Here is an 11,635-nt window from a genome sequence, read left to right as displayed (position 1 = left end):
ACCAGCTCGACCACGGCGCCGAGGAACAATACGAAGAATGGAAGGCGGGGGGAGAGGAATCGGCGGCGATGGAGGGGATTGAGGAGAGGCACTTTGTAAATTCGCGAATCAGTTAATTTAATTAACCTACTGGAGTGAGTTAAGTTAATTAATTAACTGATTCGTGAAGGATTTGAAATTCACAAAAAATTTAAAAAAATCATAACTTAAGTCAATTGATATCCAAAGCATTCAATTAATTAACTTAATTCTGAATTCAATCATTTAGTAAATTAATTTTACTCACAAAAAAATCAGAACCTAAACTAATATTCAACCAATAAGTTAATTAATTAACCTAATGCACTCCAGTATGTTAATTAAATTAACCTATTCGCGAATTTACCAAAGGCATTACGGTCTGAGTCGAAAATATGAGTTATTTGCTTAATAAAATGAAATTTGGGCTATTCCCCCAATAAAAATAACAAACTTGGCTAGTTATAACAATTTTCACTTATAATTATGTACATTTATATATATAGAGCAGTTACTATAATTAAGTTATTTTCGTTAATATAAGAGCTATTTTTCAATATTTATTTTATTCCTATTTAAGCTATTATAGAGAATAGTGAGGAGGTGAATAGATAATTCCTTCTTAATAGGAAAGTTGTTTGTTTGTATCCCTACTTATACGAAGTTATTAGTGAAGAATAATTATAATGTTCTATTATAATTGATCTCATTGAGTCACTACCCAAGAACTGTAGAGATAAATGAGTTGAAGGTTTTAGTTGCCAAAATCATATACTTCATTTTTAGACCGCGTTGAAGACCACTTCATGCCGGTCAGACAACGAACTTGATGGGTAGACTTCTTCTCCGGCAGAATTCAACGGTGGTAGATAAAAACTTTCATCCAACACAAATTTTTGAAGTTCTCTTAGTCACGAATTCATAAGACTTAGAATCACTCAATTTCATATAATTTTGAAGTTTGAAAAGGAAAATAACGAAAAATTGAGAGAGAGAAATAAAAGAAAAAGGAAAAAAAAAAACCACAAGATAGAGAGTTATTAAATATCATTTTTACACTTGAATCACTTCAGAAAAACACAGCTTCAACATGACGAACAATACTAACATTCTTAAAGTTTATTCAATTGCCAACTATTTGTTTCAAAATTCTAAAATGTAAAATACAATTAAATTTTTAAATTTCATGTGGTGTACATGGTTAGAAAATTCTTTTATGATTGAGGAATGAAGAAAAGTAGAGATAAGAAATGAGGATTTGTTTGTGGTAAATATGTGAGATTTCGTAATTAATGTTCAAGCTAAGGGTATGTTTGTCCTTGCAAGTGTCCAAGGAGTTATGTGTGACTTGATGCCCAAGCACACAACTGTGTAATATACAAATATAAATTTTTTTAATTTCCGTATTGGTTTCCGTATTTAGATTAACGCGTCTTTAGTTCTTACCGTTGGTAATCAATGAAGGGTTGATTATATTAGGAAATTATTCATGACACAGCTATAATCTGATTGTTACCCAAAAGGAAACGAAGCATTGTAGTCAAGTTTCGCAGGAAAAGAAGGCTTTTAAAAAAAAAACATTTCATTTGATCGCAAGTCACTCTTTCGCTCGCTCTCGATCTCTTTCAGTCCTCGAATTAGGGCTCACAGTCCCAGCTATGGTCGCAGCTCGTCCCTGGCTCCGCCACAAGTCGCTATCTAGTCGGCGTTCGACAACCACGCTAATGAAGCAGGAAACAGGTGATACTTTTTCGTCAATTCCTCTTTCGTTTGTGTCCTTAGGGTTTCATTCGTTCTTGATCGGCGTTCCTAGGGTGATTTGGAAACATTTTCGAGCCCTAGGGCTACGCTGATCTTTGGAATTTTATTAATTCGGAGTTACATGTATTTGAAGCTAGGGCTTCACGGACGTAATCGGAGCCCTGAGGACCATCGGGCGATTCATGATCACAGTCTCATTTCTGAGTTTGTGCCCTAGGCAATAGACGTTTATGGTCAGCGTTTCAGACTCCGCTGTTGGTCTTATCGTAGTGTCTCACAGGCTATCACCACTTGTCGTCCGGGGGTGGAGATGCGGAAGAGCAGCGCGGTGATGTCTTTGTGGCGAAGGCAGAGGATGGGCTGTGAGGCGCTACGGTAAGGCTCACGGCGGAGTCGGAGCGATGATTAGAGAACATCTCTGAGCCCTAGGGCGATCGTGTCGCCGACCAACGACCAGAGACTCTGACTGGAAAGATTTATCTCCGCCCACGAAGCAAACAGGTATATGTTTCTTTTATTACTTGTTTATTGTTTTGGAATTGAATATATACGAAGATATAGCTGAGAGCAAACATGTATATGCTTCTTCTATTGTTCTGGATTAAATGGAAGATAGTGCTGAGAGTTCCAGGCATGCTGTTTGTAATATTCGATTATATTACAATGGAAATTTGTTGGGTATGATTGAATTTGCATCAGTTCAGATTTTGATGGTTGGTCTATCTATTTTCTTTAAAAAAAACCCCTCTCTTAAATATCAAGATGTTTTTTTTTCGTTACTTCATCAAGATATCTTATCATTGCAGTATGTTTTATATAATTATTTCATTGGTCTATCTTTGCAAACTAAATTCAAATTTGTGTTGGTTTAAGGCAGCATCGGATTAATTTTTTTTTTTTTTTTTTTAAAAAACATGATAAGCTATTGGAATGTTGTTTATTGATCAATATGGATATTTCGACGAGGCTCTGATTACAATATTATTTGTTCGTTCCAGTCACATATGTTTGGAATCTCTCGCTCTCTATAAAGATATGTGTGCGCGCCTGATTACAATATAAAGAAATTTGCGTGGTATGATTGAATTTGCATCTGTGTTCGAAATTTATTTGTTGGTCTATAATTTTTTCTTCTGTATCAAGATGTTTTTTTTGTTTCATTATACATATCATTGCAGTATCTTTGTATCATCATTTTATTGGTCTATGTTTGCAAACTGAATTCAGATTATTGAGCTTCAAGATGCATATGATTTCAGGGCTTTTTTTTTTTTTGGTGTGTGTGTAGCTTCATTAGTTACCTCTTTTTGTCATATTGGATTAAACTACATCGGGGATTTGTTTATTGATCAATAGGAATACTTTTCTGTTAATGTTATGGGTCTGATTACCATACTGTTTGTTCATTTCAAGTAACTTATATGTTTTGACTCTCTCCCTCTCTACAAAGATATGTATGTGCGTGTGTATGTTGTTTTAATTATAACGGTCATGTTTGATCATCCAAAAGCAGTCCTCCGCCGGTGTTCATCCACATCGAGAACTCAACAGCCGGGGATTTGATGGAGAGCATCAACGATCTGAGGGAGATTGGCGGCAGGGGATGTGAGACACAGCCGAGAACTGGAGGTTTCTCCCCGCTGAGCTCTTGAAGAGCGGATGGCATGCCTTATGCATTGTCTATTAATTGGAACTGCTCAAGTTCCACGCTTTATTATTTTAAAGTGCTTTGGTTCTGATTGGTTTTAGGTGGATTTGTGTTATAAAGTTTGAGTATGGTGAAAAAAATATAATGGTAGTTACTTGGTTTGAGCCACAACAACAATGATGCTGCAGGCAAGGTCTCCCTATATGACCACTCTTGTTGTTTGTCAGTTTAGTGGTATAGATCTCAGGCTTTTCTTCAATCAGTAATTTTTTTTTTCTTTCTTTATATCGTCCATTATCGCGTATTGTTCTAATCTATTTCTGTCACCCTCTCAATTACTAGTAATTCAATAATCTTTCTCTGTATTGTAAGGTCTACGTGTTTCTATACAGAGAGAGTTGCTGGTGCTACAAAGCTCATCGCACGTTGACCCCGAGACGTCCCATGCGTCTGTGCCTTGTGCCTTCTTTTCCAAACTCAAAACATTATATCACATTGTAGTTATTTTTCGTTTTTACTTCTTTCTGTGACATGACAGTACATATAAATCTCTTCACTTGATTGAACCTGTGCCTCTTGGTCTACAGAACCGAGCCCTTTATGTTCAGATTCCAAAACCAATAACTATAGCCCTTTATATAACTTTCTTATTGAACTTTGCTTGAATGACATAACAGCTCCTCAGACAAAAATAGCAGCGACATTACTTCATCTCAAACTGGGACTGATGGCACTATGAACCAGAATGTAAGCTATATACAATACCAAGGTTTTTTTTTTTTTTTTTTGGCAGCTCTGCTTGAATTTGTTGATGTGTTAAATCCTATTTTACTCCATTGCTAGTTGATTGTCGGAGAACTAATTGTACGGAGAATTCATATCGAATTTGAGGAAGACTCGAACACAAAGGTATGTCTTGTCTTTGAAAATACCATTAACGAACTTTTACCATGGAGGTGTATTTTCAGTTTCTGGCTGTTGAGAATGTTTATATCGCCATAAAGAAAAATACGAATTTGGTTTGGAAACAACCACTACCATTCACTTGCTTCTCATATGTTGCTTTCTTTTTGCAGTCGTTTCTCAGAAGAGGCCATCCAACAGATAGGGTCGTATAACCACCATGATGTCCAATTCATATTTGCAAAGCAACACCATTAGTTTTGAGGACTGCGGTGAACGATGCGGCGGTGACAGCCTTTTTCCTTGAGACAAGGATCCTCTCTACTGGCTGGAAGACCAGCCTGGGAATTTTCAATAGAGCGTTGTTATGCAAATGAGAAGGGCACAAAGGAAGTTTCAATGGAGGGTGAGTACCTTTTTTTTTTTTTTTTCTTCCTGAATACATAAAAGTTAAGAAGCTCGTGATAAAATGAACAAAAGAAAAGAAACCTTGAATATCAGGTTGAAGCAATGTCTTGGTAACTCATTAAAATAAGGACAAGAAAACTTCTTCAATCAAAACAAAATAATTAAGTACTATCGGGTGTCTTTCTAAAAAGCAAACGTAATATCGAGTGTTAGCTTGTGTTAGAAAAACATTTAAGGCTTCATTCATGCTAAGAGTTAGCTGTTTGACAGTGCAATAATAGTTGATAGTAATGCTAAATTTGTTGATTATACATTGTAATCTAGTGTTCGAGAATTAACTTCAATTTAGTTTAGATCAAAGTTATGAAGTTTATTTTGTCACTCTGACAATCGTTGTTTGTTGTACATTCTTGCTTTATGTCTTAGATGTAAATATTTTGTGATTTCAAAGAATCCTTCCGATGCAAGTAAGTCATACACATCCTCGACACTCAAATTTGTGACTGGATTCTGCTGCTAAATAGAAGTCGGTATGTCTTGTTGTGACTGATGTAGGAATCGTTTAACACTTTATATGTGTTCAGACCGACAGTCCACAGATTGGTCTGATGTGTCGCTCCACAGAGCACGATGAAAGTGCCAAAGTGGAAGAGGACCTGTCTGTACGAGAACAACAAGATTCCCCATGCTGGTCTCGAAGAAGAGCAATGGCCAGCCTTGGATTGCAAAATCTCCTCCCACAAAGCCTTGTAACAATTTCTTATTTTATTTTATTGTTTGGGGATTTAAATTTTTGTCTTTTTTCTTTTTGCTCTAGTTTTGGGGAAAGAGAGTCTCCATCGCTCCAAAGCTTGTTAGCACGTGCCAGTTCATTGCTGCTGCAGACCTATCGTCATTGTGGCAAAAGCCTCGGGGTAATTTGGTGAGCAAGTGACCTGTCAATGAGGTGCTTGAGAATAGAAGACTTCTAACACTAGCAGGTAATATATAAGATATTGGGCACTATAAGTGCATTTATTTGTTTTTGACTGTCTATGCCTTGATTAATAATATTTTTGAATGACAATCAGAAACTTCTTATTATTATTATTCAGCAGCTTAATAAGCACGACTATATTCTAATCAGTGCAGTCAGCTTTGGTTCCTTTCTGGTCCGGTTTTTAGGGTCTGAATTGCTACCATTGTTTATCGAATCTAATTTCGCTCATATATACATGGCAGTAAGTTGGCAGAGGAGTTTCTAGAAGTCTGGCTTGTGGACATGTAGCATTTTCATCAGAATTCTTTGGAAGAGCTCTGGAAGCTATGGTATGCTACATATTCAGGTATAATGATCTATAATTATCTGAATTGATTCATCTTCTCACAGAAGAAATCAAGTGTGTACACTACTTAGATCTGCATTTCATAGACAAATTTGAGATTTGCGGAACTTATAATGTTATTTGATTGACATCTCTTACTATTTATATTAAGTATTTTGCTTTGTACGCCTTAGTTGATATCTGCGACCTTATTTTGGATGGTCTGAACATATTCAACTGTTTCTTTCTATCGGTTCCATGAGTGTAGTCGGTCATGCTCTTAGGCATAGTCATAATTTCACCACTTAGCTCAATGTATGATTCATCTTGACATTGAGCTCAATGTTTGATTCACCACTTATATGTAGCTCAATGTATCAGGCACAACAAATTCATAAAGCAGCAAGGTAAGATACCTAATTCATCAAGAAATATAACATCATTTTACTAGCAAGTGATGTCTCTGTGTGCTGTAATTTTCTCTATATTGACATAATTTCATACCAGTCTCTTAGAGAGACTGGTATGAACTTATGTAACAATGGCCATAGTTTTAGTTTTCCTTGGTTTTTTATTCTTCTCTAGTGGGAGTACGTTTGATTTTTGCGATGTTATGTTTGTTACTCTGTTTTAGCTCTTTTATTGTACAGTCTGAAGGTTGTTTCAGTCTTATATTTTATTGTTATGTACTGGTATGATAATCTTTTTGGGCTTTGTTAGCTTTGTTTGTGTATGAATGAAGTTATACTTTTCACTGGATGTTTGAAGTGGTTCTACTCGTTTTTTTTTTTGTGGTATGATGCTTAGAAAAATGTTATATATTTTTTCTTTTCGAGAATAGTTCTTAGATTTAATCTTGCCTTTTTTGTTTGATTGTTTTTGTTATTTTAGTTGGCCCTTCTTTTTCTTGGGTTTAGAATGTTCCGTGAGGATAGTTATTAATAGCCTATTACTTTTGTATTGTTTAATATGCTTGCTGCAATTGTTGTTCCAAATATTTTGTTTACTAGATGTTTATTCTATTTGGTTATTGAGATTTTAAAGTGTTATTTATCAGTCATTTGCTCATTTTGTTTAATTTTATTTGTGATTGGCTTTTTTTTTCGATTTCAATGTTTGCTGTTTTTCCATTCCATCTCCCGTTTAATTAACTCTTTTTCAATATTAACACTGAATTTTCTAATTTTAATAAATAATCATTTTTAATAACCGTTAATCAGATTTTAATAATTGATCATATTTCAACAGCAATTGATCAGATTTCAATAATGGTTTACTATATTTAATAGTTATTTACCATATTTCAATAACTTTTAACTAGATTTTAATAAAGTTTATCATATTTCAATAACAGTTAACCAAATTTAAATAATTGTTGATCATATTTCAAAAATTGTTGATTAAATTTATGAAATATGAGGGTGTTTTTGTCCGAAAAAATATAAATGATTGCTAGTTAAATGTTTTGAAAATATGAGTGACGTATTTTCTCTCATCTTTACCTGGCCTTGTTAAAAAAAAAACTGCATTTAAAGGGATAAAAGTACATAGATGAACTTAGAAGGCGCATTATGAAAAATTATAAATGTAGATTTATTCATGTACGTGAGTCCACGTCAAGCACCTCGAATGTATGAGGAAGGCCAGGCCTGCGTAGGACCACACTTTTTGGGCATCTACTCCATCTATAAAAAAAATGTAGATTTATTCATGTAGTATGAGAGACCGTGATTGCGAACGACTAAACGAACGTCTATTTTTTGCTTAGAAAAAACAAATGTTTATATATCTCCTTCATTCTAATCTAATATTTTTGTTCCTTGTTATGTTACATTTTATATATATATATATATATATATATATATATATATATATATATATATATATATATATATATAATAAGCAATATTTAGTCCTTAGTTTTTAATGACGACGATCATAACATTTTTTTAAAAGACATTGAATCTTTATTTTAATTTATAATTAAAAAATTTACTCTAATCCATATTGACTTCATTATTAAAAGAAAATAAAATTTTATCATTTTTAAGTTACATTTATGTAATTAATGGTTTAGAATTGTATTTTTTAAGTTACTCTTCGTGATTAGAATTGTAATGTTTTTAAATTGTATGTTAATGTATAAAATTTTAAATGCTCTCTTATTGGGATTTATCAATTTGGATTTGTTCGGAGAGATTTTAACGAGGCTTTATTCAAGAAATTATAATCATTTCATGACTTTGCATTTAAACTATTTATTAACAAGCTTTAACATTTAAACCCTTAAATTTTCTTTTAAAATTTGATTTTTTATTTTTTTAAAAATCGAAAATTATCGGAACTATAATTTCCAATAAGCTTATTGGAAATTTCAATTTGGATAAGCACGGTTTATAGACTTTAAAGATCGAAAATTTATATTCCATTAAGGAGCGATGAAGCGCACCATAAAAATTAGGGGTGTACATCAAAACCGCCAAACCGAACAACCCGATCATCCAAACCAAACCGCATTATTTTTTAAACCGCTCCATTAAAACCCGATGAAGTTTGGGTTGTAACCAACCCAAACCGCAATTATTTCGGGTTGGTTTGGTTTTTTATAGTCGTGAGATTGGGTTGAACCAAACCAACCCGATAGTGTTAATTCTTTAATTTTTTAAGATTGAAAATACTTTATATGTACTATTGTTAAAAAAAAATATCATTTTTCTAATCATATTATAATTAAATAAAAAAATACTCAATATTATACTTTATTATTTGTGACTACATGAAAATTGGGTAGTTAAAAATATGCGTAAATTTTATTTTAATATGTAAATTTTCTAAAGATAAGTAAAATTTTGATTTTATTTGAGAAAACTTTTTAGATATAATATACGTATATGATTTTCATTCGATTTATAAAGTCATTTGTCGAGAATTATAATAAAAAAAAACTAACCCAAACCAACCCGATTATTTTCGGGTTGGTTTGGTTTTGTTTTACATCTCAATCGGGTTGGTTTGGATTTTAAAACTAAAAAATTAGTTGTAACGGTTCGGGTTGATATCACATGAAAAAACCGACTAAACCAACTCGATTACACTTCTAATAAAAATGGTTCTTCCGTTACCATTCGATGCTCAATATTCGATAAGTTTTCGGGCTTAATAGGGCAAAGAGAATAAGGAGGGCCCTTGTCTACTTTGGGCTGGCGGCAAACAAGTGGGAGGCTGTTGCCGGGGACATCGTAGGAGGCACGTGGCGTGATATTTTAACTAAATAAATATATAAAAAAAATTATGACCACCAGAGCTATGTAGTTCTATAATTAAAAATCTGTAGCCATGATTTCAAAATTCGAAATTTAAAACTTCAAACATTTCATATAAAAAATAGTGGAACGACAAATGGACGTAATTGTCAAATGAAAGAAAAAAAAATCATAGATTTGTGGGCCATCGTCACTATCGAATTTAATTTAAACAAACAGTATCACACGTTAATAATGGGCGGCTAAAAATGACTTTTGAGCCGGCTCTTATAATTTTATGGTTCATTTTTTTTTAATACGTATGGAATATCTCAAAATACGTATTTGACCTTTATATTCCTCACCCTATACATAGTTACATTACCCCTCATATATATAATATATTATACATATTTTTCGATACACGACAATAAAGAAATAGATAAAACTACCCTTAGCACTTTTTTCTATACTACACTGCTCATGTGGCTTTGTAGCTTTAGACTCGAAACCAACCACGTGACATTTGGAATTTGGCTACATATCGTAAGCTCCCACGCGAACCTTATTGGATATTAAATGACATCATATCGAATTTATTTATCATTAATATAACCGATGGTAGTTATATATTATAAATATCAAATATATCATTTACGGTTTACCATCTAAATTTGGTAAATCATTACTTACACGCAATATTAACTTTATATTACACTGCATTTATATTAATGATGTATTATTATTATAACAAGCTGATTTGGAAGACAATCCAACTAAAAGAGGTACAACCACCTCTTTTTGTTACCTAAATAGCCCTAGACTTTGATTTTGTCGAAATAAAAGTGAGGGAATCATTTCAGTTTTTGTCACTCGAAGACAAAAGCTGGCCTTATGTCATTAGTTTTTGTACCACTTTTGTTTTCCCTCTCTTTGCTTCCAAGCCAGTCCTGTCCCCATAACTTGATCATCATTACAAAGGCTATTCTGGTAATTGGACAATTGTTCATGTTCCCACGCACTCGTTGAGTTGTGCTGTTGTGTACTTATTCCCGGTATGCCAAACGGTTCGGATGAAGGCGGGGAAAATAAGTTGAATATTGAAAGTTGAAAACATATCATATGCAAATGTGTGTGTGTGTTTTTTTTTTTTGGTTTTTCTTTTTTATTCTTATTGTGTCTATCTCTATCATTATGACTGTGCATAATGGGCTAATTGCTATTACAAGGCTGTCGAAAAATATCAAGAAATGATTTCAATTAAGAGTTAAAATAATAACAATTATATTTTTCGAAATTTTTATTAATAATTATAAACTTGTATATATACAATTATTGTTAATTTGTAGATTTGTAAGTCTATAATTTATGATAATTATATACTTATATTTAGTTACTAATAAAAGTGTCCAAAAAACATAGTTGTTATTATTTTGTCCAAATTATCAAAATTTTGATACCATTTTCCAGAAACATCTTATTACAAACTATTTCAAGGCTATTTCTTCTTATACGTGACATATTAAGACACAAATACAAACATAATAAGGTAATTTTCATGCTTGTAATTACAAACTATGAAATTATTGACGTTAAAGTCTCCACCGGTGACCTTTCATTAAAAAAAGTCTCCACCAGTGAGTTATCACAAAAGAAAATTTAAGATTTTCACAGTATAAAAAAGTCTTAAAAAGTTGTGATTAGCAATTTAAGAGGCATTATTATGAGTAGACGTAGCTCATTTAAAAGACAAATAGTTAAATTTGTTGTGCTATATATTTGTTTTGCGACTTATTATTATTTATGGCCATTATTATTATTAGGTTTGCTTTTGGCCTATGAAATGCTGCTGATGCAGCTTTAGGCCGCTTATCTTTATTAAAATTTTAAAATCAACAAAAGAAATTGTGCTTAAATGTTAATGATAGATTTTGTGTGTGTTTTCAGAAACCACGTCTCGATTAGGTTTAGTTCGATTGGTATTAAAAGTAACATTTCGTACCATGGTCCATGACTAATTAATAACAATAATAGTATAAGAAGAAGAGAAACATATCATCTCTCAACCATGCATAAAGCATTTTGGTGTATTTGCCTAATTTGGTGGAATAATTAATGTTTGTTGGCCCATAATTTGCTGATGATCTTGGATTACAACAAAAAAAAAAAACGAAAAAGATAGAAAAACGACACAATTTTTTTTTAAAATAATAATACTTTAGACATAATTTTGAGTGAGTCACTTTGTATTGCCCACGTTTCTTTTTAAAAAAGCGAGTCACTTATAAATACGGGTGGAAAAAATGAAATTTAATTTCTCGTTGTGAGATCCATAAAAGAAATTATTAAAA

General features: G+C 32.6%; 1 long non-coding RNA gene across 4 annotated transcripts; it reads left to right on the top strand.

The window, feature by feature from the left end:
* Positions 1-1,492: 1,492 nt before the first annotated feature.
* On the top strand, positions 1,493-6,292 carry LOC149399661 (uncharacterized). 4 transcript variants are annotated; one of them, XR_016296665.1, is made up of 9 exons: positions 1,493-1,758; positions 1,913-2,280; positions 3,293-3,661; positions 3,800-3,924; positions 4,105-4,174; positions 4,271-4,336; positions 4,504-4,736; positions 5,294-5,718; positions 5,960-6,292. It is a non-coding gene; the product is annotated as an uncharacterized LOC149399661 (long non-coding RNA). The 4 variants fall into 4 exon arrangements; XR_016296664.1 differs by having other exon boundaries at positions 3,293-3,924; XR_016296666.1 differs by adding an exon at positions 2,778-2,854 and having other exon boundaries at positions 3,293-4,174.
* The last annotated feature ends 5,343 nt before the right edge of the window (positions 6,293-11,635 follow it).

This window comes from Urtica dioica, chromosome 4, assembly GCF_054948205.1.
Source record: "Urtica dioica subsp. dioica isolate 48M chromosome 4, U.dioica_male_clone48M_v1_H2, whole genome shotgun sequence".
NCBI lineage: Eukaryota > Viridiplantae > Streptophyta > Magnoliopsida > Rosales > Urticaceae > Urtica > Urtica dioica.
The sequence above is the reverse complement of the archived record's forward strand: the minus strand, read 5'-3'. Positions and strand labels throughout refer to the sequence as shown.